The following is a 16,214-nucleotide window of genomic DNA, read 5'->3' as shown; positions in this document are numbered from 1 at the left end:
GTTTTAATTTTAATTCTGTGTCTTATGATCCTGGTCCACAGCTACCCGATGAAGGAGCAGTGCTCCAAAAGCTAGTACTTCCAAATAAACCTGTTGAACTATAACCTGGTGTTGTGAGACTTTTAATCTTTGTTTCTAGTGAATACAGCCCACACCTCCCACTGTTGCCAGTGAACCTAACATTGCTGATGAAACAATCAACCCGAACTCCTGAAAAATTTACAATTTCTCACAATTCTGCCACTCATTCACTTCTGATCCAAGACATTGGAAACTTAGTGCTGGAGGTTGAAAGAAATGAGTAGCTTTAAAGCAAACACTTGTTGAATCTCTCAGCTTTCAATGAGAGTCTGAGTCTGACGGTGAATTCTGGTAACCTTTATTGCAACCCTGCTTCATTACAGTTTCAATTTTTCCCAGAAAAAAGGTGCACAAAAAGTAGTGTTTTTTTTAAAAAAAACAGCTCAAGGTCAAAGTGCACACACTCCCCATCCCCCACTTTCTTTACTATTGGTCAGCACCAAATTATCCCTTTGTAACTGGATCCTTGGTACAGCCCTCACCTGGAGGAAGTATTGCCTCACTCAGCAGTTTCAGCCTACACCCTGTATACAAGTTAGTTTCTCCAGCTCATTTGCAGGAGGGAGGTGTAATCATGAGTCAACCACACTGCTGTTGGTCTGGAGTCACGGGGTAGGCCAGACAGGGCAAAGGATGCAGCTGGGATGACAGTGAATCCTTTGCAGGAAAGGTAGCTTCATTCTCTAAAAAGGATATGAGTGAATAAGATGGGGTTTTCTTCCCCTGAAAATCGTTTCACCATTTGATTCTGAACTCCAGATTTCAATTGCGCCATCTACCATGGTGGGATTCAAACCGGGGAGACCCCAGAACTGGGTTGATTGTCTCGTCAAAAATGGTACTTACCCGTCACTCCTTCAATTTCTCTGTGATGGCACATGAACTCGTTGATGTCTCTGGAGGTAGGAGGAGCAGGTGAAGCCCTTCCTGCACTTGGAGCAGGTGAATGGCCTCTCCCCAGTGTGGATCCGCTGGTGGGTCAGCAGATTGGAAGAATTGGTAAATCCCTTCCCACACTCGGGGCAGGTGAATGGCCTCTCCCCTGTGTGGATCCGCTTATGATGCCGCAAATTGCTCATATGATTGAATCCTTTCCCGCACACAGAGCAGGTGAATGGTCTTTCCCCTGTGTGGATCCGCTGGTGGTTCAGCAGGCTGGAAGAATCACTGAATCCCTTCCCACACTCGGGGCAGATGAACGGCCTCTCCCCCGTGTGGACCCGCTCGTGCTTCCTCAAGTTGCTCACACGACGGAAAGCCTTCCCGCAGTCTGAGCAACCGAATGGCCTCTCCCCAGTGTGGACCCGCTGGTGGGTCAGCAGTGCAGATGAATGCGTGAACCCCTTCCCGCACACCAAGCACGTGAACGGCTTCTCTCCCGTGTGGACCCACTGGTGCGCCTGCAGGTTGGAAGAATTTGCGAATCCCTTTCCACACACTGAGCAGATGAACGGCTTCTCCCCGGTGTGAACACGTCTGTGAATTTCCAGCACTGAGGGGGAAGGGAATCCTTTCCCACAGTCCCCACATTTCCACGGTTTCCCCATGGGGAGAGTGTTCCTCGTGTCACTCTGGGTTTGAAATTACAAACAGAACGGGTACACAGTCTGTCCCCACCGTGAGGGGTGTGATTTTGATTCCCCCAAGCTGAGGAAATGGTTTGAAGCACTTTTTCCACAGTCAGCACACAATCTCCCTCACTCGGTGTCTTAGTATTCTTCCTGCCACACTAGTGTCCAAAACCACTCAAGCAGACCAAAGCAAACATTTCCTCTCAATTTGAATGGCTGCTGATATTCAAGTCCCAATGAATCAATGAGCTCTGCCAGTTGATGTATCAAATGCTTTCAAATTTCTTTCCGCATGTCTTCCTGCAAAAATAAACTCACAAAATAAGTGATCACGGTCAGTACAGTTAAATAAAGATACATTGATGGCAATTCCTGTAGATTCTGGATTAGTGGTGCTGGAAGAGCACAGCAGTTCAGGCAGCATCCAAGTAGCTTCAAAATCGACGTTTCAAGCAAAAGCCATTCATGATGAAGGGCTTTTGCCCGAAACGTCGATTTCGAAGCTACTTGGATGCTGCCTGAACTGCTGTGCTCTTCCAGCACCACTAATCCAGATTCTGGTTTCCAGCATCTGCAGTCATTGTTTTTAACCAATTCCTGTAGATTGCCAGGTGCCTGCTGATCACACATTATCCAGGTCACAGAAACCTGAAAACCCTCATGCAGCCAGATAGCCTTAAGTGTGTATGGAGGAAATCTTCATTTAGGGGACAATGACCAAGAACAAGTTGCCTACAAAGGTGCTGGATCAAGATATGAAAATAAAATGTCAAGACTGCTTGCAAAAAGAAAGCCAGGGAAGTTGCTGAATGTGTAAGGTGGGGGATAGGTCCCAGGGAAATAATGAGGAAAGAGATTAACCCGAGATTCGTACAGTTGGGAAAGGGAGTGAATCAAACAGTCAGGGCAGGAAGGAATAATGCAGAGAACAATGTAGGACTGAAGTTATACTGCATTTACATCAAAGCAAGAGACCTAACAGGGAAAGCAGATGAAATCAGGGTTCATGGTCAGAAACATGGGACTGGGACATCATAGCAATTACAGAAATGTGGCTCAGGGATGAACAGCTCAATGTTCCAGGATACAAATGCCATAGGAAAGATACAGAGGGGGGAAAGAGAGGTGGGGAGGTGGGGAGTGGGGAGTTGATAAGGGATAGTATTACAGCTGTACTTAGGGAGGATATTTCTGGGAATACATCCAGGGGAGTTATTTGGGTGGAACTGAGAAATAAGAAAGGGATGATCACCTTATTGGGATTGTAATATAAACCTCTAATAATCAGCAGGAAATTGAGATACAAATTTGTAAGGAGATTTCAGTTATCTGTAAGAATAATAGGATGGTTATGGTAGGGGATTTTAACTTTCCAAACATTGACTAGGACTGCCAGCATTCAGGGTTCAGATCAAGAGGAATTTGTTAAGCGTGGACAAGACAATTTTCTGAGGCAGTATGTGGCTGTCCCTACTAGAGAAGGTGCAAAAACCGACCTACTTTTAGGAAATAAGGCAGGGCAGGTGACTGAGGTGTCAGTGCTGGACCACTTTGGGAAAGGGACAGACCGGATCTAAAAGTTGACGTTCTAAATTGGAGGAAGACTAATTTTAATAGTATTAGGCAAACACTTTCAAAAGTTGATTGGGAGGCAGATGTTCACAGGTAAAGGGATGGCTGAAAAATGAGAAGCCTTCAGATATGAGATAATAAGAGTCCAGAGACAGTATGTTCCTGTTAGGGTGAAAGAAAAGGCTGGTAGCTGTAGGGAATGCTGGATGACTAGAGAAATTGAGGAGCTGGCTAACAACAAGAAGGAAGCATATGACAAGTATGGACAGAACAAATCGAATGAATCCTTAGAAAAGTATAAAGGTGGTAGGAGTAAGCTTAAGAGGGAAATCAGGAGGCAAAAAGGGGACATGAAATAGCTTTGGTAAATAGGGTTAAGGAGAATTAGAAGGATTTTTATAAATTAAGGACAAAAGGGTAATTGGGAGAGAATAGGGCCCCTCAAAGATCAACAAGGCAGCCGAAATGTGGAGCCGGGGTGGATGAGGGAAATACTAAATGAGTATTTTGCATCAGTGTTTACTGTGAAGGAGGACATGGAGGATATAGAATGTGGGGACATAGTTTGTAACGTCTTGAAAAATGTCCACATTACAGAGGAGGTAGAGCTGGATGTCTTGAAACACATAAAAGTGGATAAATCCCCAGAAGCTAGGCAAGTGACTCTTGGGCCCCTTGCTGAGATATTTGTATCATCGATAGTCACAGGTGAGGTGTCGGAAGACTGGAGTGGCTGACGTGGTGCCACTATTTAAGAACGGTGGTAAGGAATAGCCAGGGAACTATAGACCAGCGAGCCGGACATCAGTGATAGGCAAGTTGTTGGAGGGAATCCTGAGAAACAGGATTTACATGTATTTGGAAAGGCAAGGACTAATTAGGGATAGTCAGCATGGCTTTGTGCTTGGGAAATCAATCAAACAAAGTTCCTCATGGAAGATTCATTAGCAAGGTAAGATCTTATGAAATACAGGGAGAACTAGTCAACCTGATACTGAACTGGCTTGAAGGTAAAAGAAAGAGGGTGGTGGTGGAGAGTTCCTTTTCAGACTGGAGCCTGTGACCAGTGGTGCCACAAGGATCGGTGCTGAATCCACTACTTTTTGTCATTTATATAAATGATTTGGATGTGAACATAGTAGATATAGTTAATAAGTTTGCAGATGACACCAAAATTGGAGATTCAGTGGACAGTGAAGAAGGTTGCCTCTGATTAAAATAGGATCTTGGGCTGAGGAGTGGCAGATGGAGTTTAATTCAGATAAATACGAGGTGCTGCATTTTGGAAATGCAAATCAGATCAGGACTTCTTCAACCTCAATGTCATGGAGATGTCCAGCATGGACACAGACCCTTCGGTCCAACTTGCCCATGCTGACCAGATATCCAAAATTAATCTAGCTGCATTTACCAGCCCATCTCCCTCTCGACCTTTCCTATTCAAACACCCATCCAGAGGCCTTGTAAATGTTGTCATTGTACTAGCCTCCACCACTTCCTCTGACAGCTCATTCAATACATGCACCACCCTCTGCATGGAACTTTACATCGCTCCCCTCTCATTCTCAACCTCTGCCCTCCACTTCTGGACTCCCCTACCCCAGGAAAGAGACCTTGTCTATTTACTCTATCCATGCCCCTCATGAATTTACAGTAAGATCACCCCTCAGCCTCCAACACTCCAGGGAAAACAGACCAATCTATTCAGCCTCTCCCTGCAGCTCAAACCCTCCAACCCTGGAAACATCCTTGTAAAGCTTTTATGAACCTTTCCAACCTTGCTATTCAAATACTAATTTTACACAGAGGGTGGTTCATGTGTGGAATGAACTTCCTGAGAAAATGGTGGATGCTGGTAGAATTAAAAGACATTTGTTTCAGTACATGAATAGGAAAGGTTTAGAGGGATACAATCCAAGAGCAGGCAGGAGAGACTGGTTTAATGTGGGATTATGGTTGGCATGGACTGGTTGGACTGAAGATCTGTTTCCATGCTGTATGACTCTATGGCAGGCTTTTCGTTCTTGAAAGTGGAGTCACAGGGTAGACAGGACAGTGAAGGTGGTGTTTGGTACACTTCACAGGACATTGGTTAGGCCACTTTTGTAGTATTGCATGCAACTCTGATACCAGTGATCCCACCCTGACACGCCATGCACCAGAGATAATGACTAAAATTGACTGGGTCACAGATTAAAATCATAAAACCCCTGCAGTGCACAAAAAGGCTATTTGGTCCATTGAATGCATTGGGTATAGGAATTGGGAGGTCATGATGCAGCTGTACAGGACATTGGTTAGGCTACTTTTGGAATATTGCATTCGATTCTGGTCTCCCTGCTACAGGATAAGAAGGATGTTGTGAAACTTGAAAGGATGAAGGACAGATTGATAAGGATGTCGCCAAGGTTGGAGGGTTTGTGGTATAAAGAGAGGCTGAATAGTATGGGGCTGTTTCCTTGATGCATCAGAGGCAGAGGGATAACCTTGTCAAGGTTTATAAAATCATGAGGGGCATGAATAGGGAAGCATACTCCCCCAGGGTGGGGGTGTCCAAAACCAGAGGTCATAGGTTTAGGATGGGAGGGGAAAGATTTAAAAGTGACCGAAGGGTCAATGTTTTCACAGAGAGGGTGGTGCATACTGCACTGAGCTGCCAGAGGAAGTGCTCAGTACAATTACTTTTAAAAGGCATCTAGATGGGTATGTGAATAGGAAGGGTTTGGAGGGATAAAGGCCAAATGCTGGCAAATAGACCTAAATTTACATAGGATATCTTGTCTGCAAGGATGTGTTGGATCGCAAAGTCTATTTCCATGCTGTATGTTTCTATGTCTATTTGATAACAGATGCTTTATTTCTGTTGATGCATTTATCAATCATGCCTGGGTGGTAATACTTAGAGTCATAGAGATATACAGCATGGAAACAGACCCTTCGATCCAACCTGTCCATGCCGACCAGACATCCCAACACAATCTAGTCCCACCTGCCAGCACCCGGCATAGATGTAAGGGAGCGAGAATTCCTCAATTAGGGCACTCTAAGAACCCTGGGAGACATCAATTTCTGGTGTACGTCCTAACGAACAAACATTAAGTACAAGCACCTATTTATTCTCAATTTTGTTTAATTTTTCTTGTTTTATTCCCTGCTATGATGATTCTCTGTCTGGATGGTTGATAGGATGGGAGATTGTGGGTTGGGCCTTGAATGACAATGTTTTATTGTTCCAGCAGTTGTAAAAGGTGGGGGGGGTGGGGGGGGGTGGGGGGGGGGGTGGGTGGTCGAGACTTCAGCAGAAATCCTGCAGAGCTGAGAACAGACTGACATTTTACTCTGTGAAAACAGGGAGATCAACAGACGGCAGAGAAATCAGGACCTGAAATCCGAGCTGACACCAGACTACCATGTAATCAGTGCTTTGATTGGCAGTGCCTCTACCTTTACCTAGTTTCTCATTTGACCAGAATGCCACGTACCCCTTCAATATTCAGGATCCAATCTTGGTACCCTGAAGCCATGTCTCTGTAAGGAGTCTCAGATCATAATTATTCTGTTCGATGTGTGCAGTCTATTCATTCACTTTTGTTATGATGCAGCACACCTTCAGACACACAGTCTTCAGTTTCAATTTTTGTGATCTTTAGAATCCAGCTTTGATTGCTGGTACATTTACTCTCCTTGTCCCTTTCTATTATACTCGTGATGTTCATTTTCACATCACAACACTGTTCACCTGCCTTGATTTGGACTGGCCACGCTAAATTGCCCAGGGATGTGCAGGTTAGCTGGGGTAGCCATGGGAAATGCAGGGTTATAGTTTCATAGTAATTGAAGCAGGAGTTGGACATTTGGCCTGTCAAGCCTGCTGTGCTATTCATTAAGATCATAGCTGATCTATCCATCGTCTCAGCTCCTCCTACCTGCATTATCCCAACTACCCTTAATTCCCCACCATGCAAATACCTACTCAACTGTGTCTTGAATATTCTTAGTGAAGCTGTCTCTACAGGTTCCATAGGCAGAGAATTTCATGGAGTCACTACTTTCCGGGAAAAGCAGTTCCTCCTCATCTGTGTCTTAAACTGACTCCCTCTAATCTCGAGGCCATGACCTCTAGTCCTAATCTCACCCACCAGCAGAAGTTACTGGATCGATTGGTTGGTGGTGGTAGTGGTAGTGGAGGGATGGGGGCGGGGTGAGGTGGAAGCTTTTCGGAGGGGCCAACGTGGACTTGAGGGCCTGAACAGCCTACTTCCACACTGCAGGACTTCTATGATTTACCGCACTTAGTTTTGTCTTGGATCACAGCTCCCAGAACCTCCCAGCTTCTGCAAATTAAAAGACAAATCCCACTCTGCCATCTCGTATGTGTGTTATCTAACTGCTTTATCATTTCTAGTGAATATAGCCCACACCTCTCACTGCTGCCAGTAATGATTAGATTAGATTACTTACAATGTGGAAACAGGCCCTTCGGCCCAACACGTCCACACCAACCGTTCAAAGAGCAATACAATGCTGATGAAACAATGCAATACCTGCAGTACTGAAACCCGTAAGGCTTCTAACGATACCAGTTACTGACTCACTGCTCCTTCTGATGCACAGCATTGGAAATACAGTGTTGAAGGCTGAATGAAATGAGCAGTTTAACTCAAAACCCTTCACTAGGCTCCCCACTCAGCACACTTTACTTACTGCTGGTAAACCTTAAACCACTTCATCCCCACAGTGCAATGAATTCCCACTTTCCATCAAAATCCTAGACATACACGCGTACTCAGTTCCTGTCTCACAATTGAAAGATTTCATTCTGGAACAACTTCTGCTTCCAGTAAAGGCAAAACATCTTTGAAAGCTGTTCTCAAAGTTCAGTCTTCACAATCACACTTCCGCTTTCACAGAAGATGATTAAAGTCATACAGCACAGAAACTGAGCCCTCAGTCCAACTCATCCATGCTGACCAGATATCCTAGATTAATCTAGTCCCATTTGCCAGCATTTGGCCCGTATCTCTCTAAACCCTTCTTATTCATGTACCCATCCAGATGCCTTTTAAATATTGTTATTGTAGCAGCCTCCATCACTTTCTCTGGCAGCTCATTCCAAACATGCACTACTCTCTGTGTGAAAAGGTTGCACCTCAGGTCCGTTTTAAATCTTTCCCCTCTCACATGAAACCTATGCCTTCCAGTTTTGGATTGGCCTGCCATGGGGAAAAGATTTTGGCTATTCACCCTATCCATACCCCTTATAAAATTCTGTAAGGTCACCCCTCAGCCTCCAATGCTGCAGGGAAATTATCCCTGGCCTATTCAGCATCTCACAATAGCTCTAACCCTCCAGCTCTGCCAACATCCTTGTAAATGTTTTCTGAACTCTTTCAAGTTTCACAACATTGTTCCATAGGAGGGGGCCCAGAATTGCACACACTATTCCAAAATAGTGGCCTAACCAATGTCCTGTGCGGCCATGACAATGACCCCCCACCTCCTGTACTCAATACTCTGACCAGGAAACGAAAAAAAAGCGTACCAAATGCCTTCTTCACTATCCTGTCTCCCTGCAATTCCACTTTCAAGGAACTAGAACCTGAAAGGTCTCTTTGTTCAGCAACATTCCCCATTAACTGTGTAAGTCATGCTCTGATTTGCCTTACAAAATGCAACACCTCACATTTATCTAAATTAAACTCATTCTACCACTCCTTGGCCCATCAGCCCATCCTATCAATTCTAATTTATATTGAACTTTCTTTCCTCTCTCAGCCCCGAAAAGCTGAAAAATCTCCATTCAACACACTCCCTCCATTCTGACATTGCTGAACGTAATTCCTGCTGTACCTCAACCTGAAGGATCTGGTTCATGCTGATCAACAGGCCCACGCTCGGGGGGGGGGGGGGGGGGGGGGGAATCTAGTTGAAACAGAGAACACTGAATGGCCTGGACAGAGTGCACATGGGGAAGATGTTCCTATTGGTCGGAGAGTCTAGGGCCCGAGGGCACAGCATCAGAGTAAAAGGAATATCTTTTAGAACAAAGATAAGGTGAAATATTTTCAGCCGGTGAGTGGTGAATATGTGGAATTCATTGCTACAGAAGGCTGTGGAGGCCAGGTCACTGAGTAGATTTAAGACGGAAGTAGGTGGGTTCTTGAGTATCAAGGGGGAAATCGAGGGTTACGGGGAGAAAGTGGGAGAATGGGATTGAGAAACTTACCAACCATGATTTAATGGCAGAGCAGCCCCGATGGGCTGAGACACCTAATTTATTCTCCTGTGTTTTATGGTCTCTTGCTTTCCTGGACACAGAGAGAAAGAATTGGGAACAGGAACAGGCTGTTTAGCCTGTCGAGCCTGCACCAACATAAGTGGATATGAAGATACCTACATCTAGGTGGATAGGCTGGAAATATTTCCACTGGAGCAGAGGAGGTTGAGAGGTGACCTTATCGGGGATTATAAAATCATGAGGGGTATAGATAAGGTGACTGGCGGATATCTTTTCCCTTAGTGGGGGTTCAAGATTAGGCAGCGAATTTGAAGGTGAGAGGAGAAATATTTTAAAAAGGCATAATAGGCACTTATTTTTAAAAACACAAAGTGCTTTGTGTGTGAAATGCATGTCCAGACGAAGAGGTGGACGCAGGTAAAGTTAGAACATTTTAAAGACATTAGGACAAGTACATGAATGATGAAGTTTAATTCAGATAAATGCGAGGTGCTGCATTTTGGAAAAACAAATCAGTGCAGGACTTATACACTTTATGGTAAGGTCCTGGGGAATGTTGCTGAACAAAGAAACCTTGGAGTGCAGTTCATAGTTCCTTGAAGGTAAAGTCGCAGATAGATAGCATAGTGAAGGCAGTATTTGGTACGCTGTCCTTTATTGGTTAGAGCATTGAGTAAAGGAGTTGGGAGGTGATGTTGCATATGTACAGGACATTGGTGAGGCCACATTTGAAATATTGCGTGCAACTCTGGTCTTCTTGCCATCAGAAGGATGTTGTGAAGCTTGAAAGGGTTCAGAAAAGATTCACCAGGATGTTAACAATTTTGAAAGATTTGAGCTCTTGGGTGAGGCTAAATAGGCTGGGGCTGTTTTCCTTGGAGTGCCAAAGGCTGAGGGGTGACCTTACAGAGGGGCATGGATAGGGCAAACAGACAAAATCTTCTCTGTGAGGTGGGGAGTCCAGAACTAAAAGTTTAGGGTGAGAGGGGAAAGACATAATAGGGACCTAAGGAGAGCTTTTTCACAAGAGAGTGGTGCGTGTATGGAATGACCAGCCAGAGGAAGTGGTGGAGGCTGGTATAATTACAGCATTTAAAAGGCATCTGGATTGGTCTATAAATAGGAAGGGTTTAAAGGGATATGGACCAAGTGCTGGCAAATAGGACTAGATTAGGATCATTGATCAGCATGGACTAGTTGGACTGAAGGGTCTGTTTCTGTAACCAATCTATACTGGTCTTAAAACCATTTTTTTGCTTTCCCCCATAACCATCCACTTCTTTGTTGTTCAAAAATCAGGTGAACTCAGCCTTGGACGTATTCAATGACACCCTAACTGCAGGAAGGCATCCCCACCTCTCAGCTCAATTCCTCTTGCTAACACGCCACTTGCCTTGCTGATTGCTTGCTGCATCTGTCTTACAACTGGCACCGATTGGTGTAGAATTACATCCAGATCTGTAGATCTACACATCATTTCTGATAAAAAGGTTCCTGCATTTGCCCTGTGTTTTTCAATAGAGACACAAAACTGAACTAACTTTCCCAGAATCTGTCCCCTCCCTGGATTCACTCCATTTCGCTTCAATGTCTGCAAGTCAACAGTTGAACCCCGGAATGGAAAATGGGGTGAGAAAAGAGACCATTGTACTCACAGATGTTGGACAGAGGAAGAAAGTTGCAGTCTGGGCTAAAGCTCAATCTTAATTCAGAGAGAGAGAGAAGCAGCACCAACCTCAGAAGCACATGATCCTACGTCCGCATCCACTCTATAGGTTTGCTGTGATTGGCAGGAGGACCAGTCCCCATCCGGTCCTCCAGAGCGTCCCATTGGTTCACCAAACAAGATCGTGGGGCGTTTCCCCATGTCGCATGACCAACACGCGAAATGGTTGCTGACACTGAGTAGCATGCGCAGTATGGAGATGCTGGTTATTACTGACAGATTTTCAAAGTTAAAAATCACACAATGCCAGGTTATAGTCCAACCGTTTATTTATTTCCAATTTATTTGGAATCATTAGCTTTCGAAGCGCTGCTTCTTCATCGGGTGGTTGTGGAGCAGAATCATAATACACAGATGCTTTAGCAACAGGATTGCAGAGTCATGGAATGTAATATTAAACAAATTTAGCTTACCTCTATCATCTTTTAGAATGACCATGTTAGTTTCGATTCCTTCACATGTAAATCCCAAAACTTTTTAAAAGTTATGTTCTCAAGATAGGTTTTAACAATAGGTGTCATCTCAATCAGATAATGCATTGAAGGTGTTAAATTAAAGTCTGTCTGTGTCCCAATGTTACGTCAGACTGATTCTATTTCTATCCAGTTGCATGTGTCCAAAAATGAGACAGATACTAAAGAGTAGTCCATGGTGAGTGTGATGGTGGGCTGAAACTTGTTAATGTCAGTGTCATTAATTCAGTGACTCCTCGCCATGGGTCCAGAGGAAAAAAGATCATCAATATATCTGGTGTGTAGTGTTGGTTGGAGGTCCTGTGCAGGAAAGAAAGACATAAGATTATGGGGTGCATTTGCATATGCAGAATTATATTTGTAGATACATTCTATTTTGCTCAAAATGTGCATAATCTGCAGGCAATCACTTCATGTAATATTTTATACATTCCTACTTTGGAAATAGAACCAGTCTGACTCAAGACAGACTCAAACCTCACACCTTTCATGCATTGTCTGAGCTGAGATGTCACCTCTTTTTATAAAACCTTCGGTTATCTCGAGACTGTGACTTTAAAAAAAGTGCTGGGATTTATATATTAATGAACTGAAATCTGAAACCCATTCTAAAGATGAAACACTTCAAAGCAATCTAGGTTTGTTCAATATATCATTCAATGTCCTTTTGCTACAAATACTGTGTCTTATGATCCTGCTCCACAGCTACCCAATGAAGGAGCAGTGCTCCAAAAGCTAGTGCTTCCAAATAAACCTGTTGGACTATAACTTGGTATTGTGTGATTTTTAACTTTGTTTCTAATGAAAACAGCCCACACCTCCCACTGGTGCCAGTAAACTTTACAATGCTGAGGAAATGATGAACCTGCAGTCCTGAAAAACGAACAATTTCGAATAATACGAGCTACACATTGACTGCTCCTTCTAATATATGGCATTAGAAACCTCACACTGGAGATTGAAAGAAATGAGCAGCTTTCAAAGAAAAACCTGTTGGATCTCATCGCCTTCAATGTCTGAATCCTTCGGTAAGTTCAGGTAAACTTTATTGTGGCAAAAGTGAGGATTGCAGATATTAGAGATCAGAGTTTGGATGAGAGTGGTGCTAGAAAAGCACAGCAGGTCAGGCAGCATCTGAGGAGCATGAAAATTGACATTTCGGGCAAAAGCCCTTCATCAGGAATCAGATTCCTGATGAATGGCTTTTGCCTGGAACGTCGATTTTCCTGCTCCTCAGATGCTGCCTAACTTTTATTGTGACCCACTTTGTTACAGCTTCAGATCTCCCCAGCAAAAAGGCATAGAAAGAGTAGCTTATTTACATTTTTAACAGCTCAAGGTCAAAGCGTACACACTCCCCTGCATCCCACTTTCTTCACTGTTGGTCAGCTGAGTTGTCCCTTTGTAATTGGATCCTTGGAACACCTAACCTGGAGGTAGTATTGCTTCACTCAGCAATTGCAACCCATATCCTGTATCCAAGTAAGATTCTCCCCGCGCATTTGCCGAGGGGCTGTCAAGCGTCAACCACACTGCTGTGGATCTGGAGTCAGGTGTAGACCAGACCAGGTAAAGGATGCAGCTGGGACGACTGAGTGAATCCTTTCCCACAACAGCAGTTTCCTTCCCTAAAACATGAGTGAATCAGATTGGGATGTTTTTCTCATCATGAGGTTCTGAACTCCAGATTTTTGACTGAATTCCAATTCCACCATCTGCTATTCAAACCCGGGAGTCCCCAGAACTAGGTTATTAGTACAGTCGACATTTGCTGAAGCTCCTTCAATCCCCCTGCAATGGCACGTGAACTCACTGGTGTCTCTGCAGGTGGGAGGAGCGGGTGAAGCCCTTCCCGCACAGAGAGCAAATGAACGGCTTCTCTTCGGTTTGAACCCGCTGGTGGGCCAGCAGTGTAGATGATTGAGTGAACTCCCTCCCGCACATGGAGCACTTGAACGGCTTCTCTTCCACATGAACCCGCTGGTGCTTCTGCAGATGGCCCATCTCACTAAATCCCTGTCCACACACGGAGTGGGTGAACACCCTCTCCCCTTTCCTCCATGTAAACGCGTCTGTAGGTTTCCAGCATCGATAGGAAAGGGAATTTTCTCCCACAGTACTAACATTTCCACATGGGGGGAAGCTGTCCTTGTGTCACTGTGTTTCAAATTACAAGCAGAAAGGATACACAGTCTCTCCCCACCGTGAGTGGTAAGACTTTGATCCTCCAAGCTGAGTAAATGGTTTGAAGCACTTTTCACAGTCAGCGCATTGAATCTCCCTCACTCGGGTGTCTCAGTATTCTTCCTGCCGCACCAGTGTCCAAAATCTCTCAAGCAGACAAAACGAAACATTTCTTCTCAATGTGAATGGCTGCTGATATTCAAGTCCCAATGAATCAAGTGGCTCTGTCAGAAATTGATTATCTTTTGGTTTCAGATTTCTTTCCCCATGTCTTCCTGCAAATAAAATCACAAAATAAGTGATCACGGTCAGTACAGTCAAATGAACATAACATCGGTGACAATTCCTGTAGATTGCCAGATGCCTGCTGATCATATGTTTTCCATGACACAAAAACTTGAAAACCCTCACGCAGCCAGGTAGCGTGAAGTATATATTAAGAGGAAAACTTCATTTAGGTGACAATGACCTGGAACAACCTTCCGACAAAAGGTGCTGGAAATGGAGCTGAGTCAAGGTTTTGAAAATGAAATGTCAAGGCTGCTTCAGAAAAGAAAGCCAGTAAAGTTGCTGAAAGACTTCCTGCTGACCTATTAACTAAAAATGATTACAAGAAATACAGGATGTAATTCCATTACTATATTAGAAGGTGAAAAATCATAACCATGCAGCTTGTACAACAGTGAATATCAGATATACACTATATGAAGCAATCATAAAATCCCTGCAGTGCAGAAAAAGGCCATTTGGCCCATTGAATGCATTGGGTGTAGGAGTTGCGAGGTCATGCTGCAGCTGTGTAGGACACTGGTTAGGCCACTTTTGAAATATTGCATTCGGTTCTGGTTTCCCTGCTATAGGATAGGAAGGATGTTGTAAAACTTGAAAGGGTGCAGGACAGATTGATAAGGATGTCGCCAGTGTTGGTGGATTTGTGGTATAAGGAGAGGCTGAATAGGATGGGCTGTTGCCCATGGAGTGTTGGAGGCTGAGGGTGACCGGGTAGAGGTTCATACAATCCTGAAGGGTGGATAGAGTAAATAGGCCAGAGTGGTGGTGGAGGCTGGTACAATTACAACATTTAAAAGGCATCTGAATGGGTGTGTGAATAGGAAGGGTTTGGAGGGATATGGGCCAAATGCTGGCAAATGGGTCACTAGATTTATATAGGATAGCATGGATGTGTTGGATCAAAAAGTCTATTTCCGTGTTGTATATTTCTATGTCTATTTGATAACAGATGTTTCATTTCTGTTGATGAAAATATTGTTATAAATCAGAGCTGGGTACTAATACTTAGATGTCAGGGAGTGGGAATTCCACATGTAGGGCGTGATAAGAATCCTGGGAGACCCCAATTCTGGTTTGCTATCTAATGAACAACCTTTAAGCACGAGCACCAAATGTGCGTTTATGTCTAATTTTGTTTCAATTTTCTTGTTTTATTCCCTGCTATTGTTATAGTACAGATTTGACATGGGCGAGGGAAGCCCTTATGGACTCAGACCCATAAGCCTCTCTTTCTTGGTTCGTCCCAAAGATCGTACTCTTTGGAAGTCTGGAATAAAAACCTCTTACAGACAGTTTAGTTTAATTTTAGTCATCCCCTTTATTCACTAGTAGCATCACTGTTACAACATAACACTGATACCTATACGCTAAACTAACTAGGTTCCAATAACCTAGGAGAGTAGGGTACCAGCTCTTCAAGTGCCCCAGTAGGCTACTCCAAAGTACTGATACAAAATGGCTTCCTTTATACAAAAGTTTACAAAAACATTGCATGTTCTTTATTAGACAGATAACAGTGAAAGACAATAATTTGCAATGAAGAGAAGTTGATTGACAGATCTGTGTGTGCATGACTGATCACTCCTAAAGGCCTTGAGCTATCCATCAGGTGGGAAAAACAAATCCAACCGAGTTAGGCGTCTGGTGGCGAGATAAGTTCCTATGAAGAAGTACCAGTCTAAATTAAGTGGGAGATGTCATAAGGTAACCTTGCACAGCTCGCATGTCTGATACAATTGTTTTACAAAATGGCTTTTTAGCGAGGAGGGCAAACTTTTGACCATAAAAATGGCTTCCTGACAAATTGTGTCAGAATCTCTTCAATGTTAGGTTTAGAATAATTTTAATCTGGGAGCAGATTCCTGCTTTTTATCTTAAGCAAAAAATTGTTCTGTACCTGAGGCTGAAATGTTACTGCAAGGTTGTATTTAAAATGATTAGTCTTGAATTAAACATGCCTTCTTTTCAAGTTTGTGATTCAAATTCAAATAAGACATCAGATCTGAATGTTAGAATTGACAGTGGGGCAGTGTGTAAGGTCTGTAAAAACAGAAAGTTAAAGCTTTATCAATATTTCC

General features: G+C 43.8%; 1 protein-coding gene and 1 pseudogene across 2 annotated transcripts in view; one reads left to right on the top strand and one right to left on the bottom strand.

Annotated features, from left to right (window-relative positions):
- LOC140460513 (uncharacterized) overlaps positions 1-16,214 on the top strand; it is a 191,136-nt gene that overhangs the window by 158,298 nt on the left and 16,624 nt on the right. The gene's annotated exons all lie outside the window — the stretch shown is intronic.
- Positions 364-16,214, bottom strand: part of LOC140460517 (uncharacterized) — a 78,437-nt pseudogene continuing 62,586 nt past the window's right edge.

Source organism: Chiloscyllium punctatum, chromosome 36, assembly GCF_047496795.1.
Source record: "Chiloscyllium punctatum isolate Juve2018m chromosome 36, sChiPun1.3, whole genome shotgun sequence".
NCBI classification, from domain to species: domain Eukaryota; kingdom Metazoa; phylum Chordata; class Chondrichthyes; order Orectolobiformes; family Hemiscylliidae; genus Chiloscyllium; species Chiloscyllium punctatum.
The sequence above is the reverse complement of the archived record's forward strand: the minus strand, read 5'-3'. Positions and strand labels throughout refer to the sequence as shown.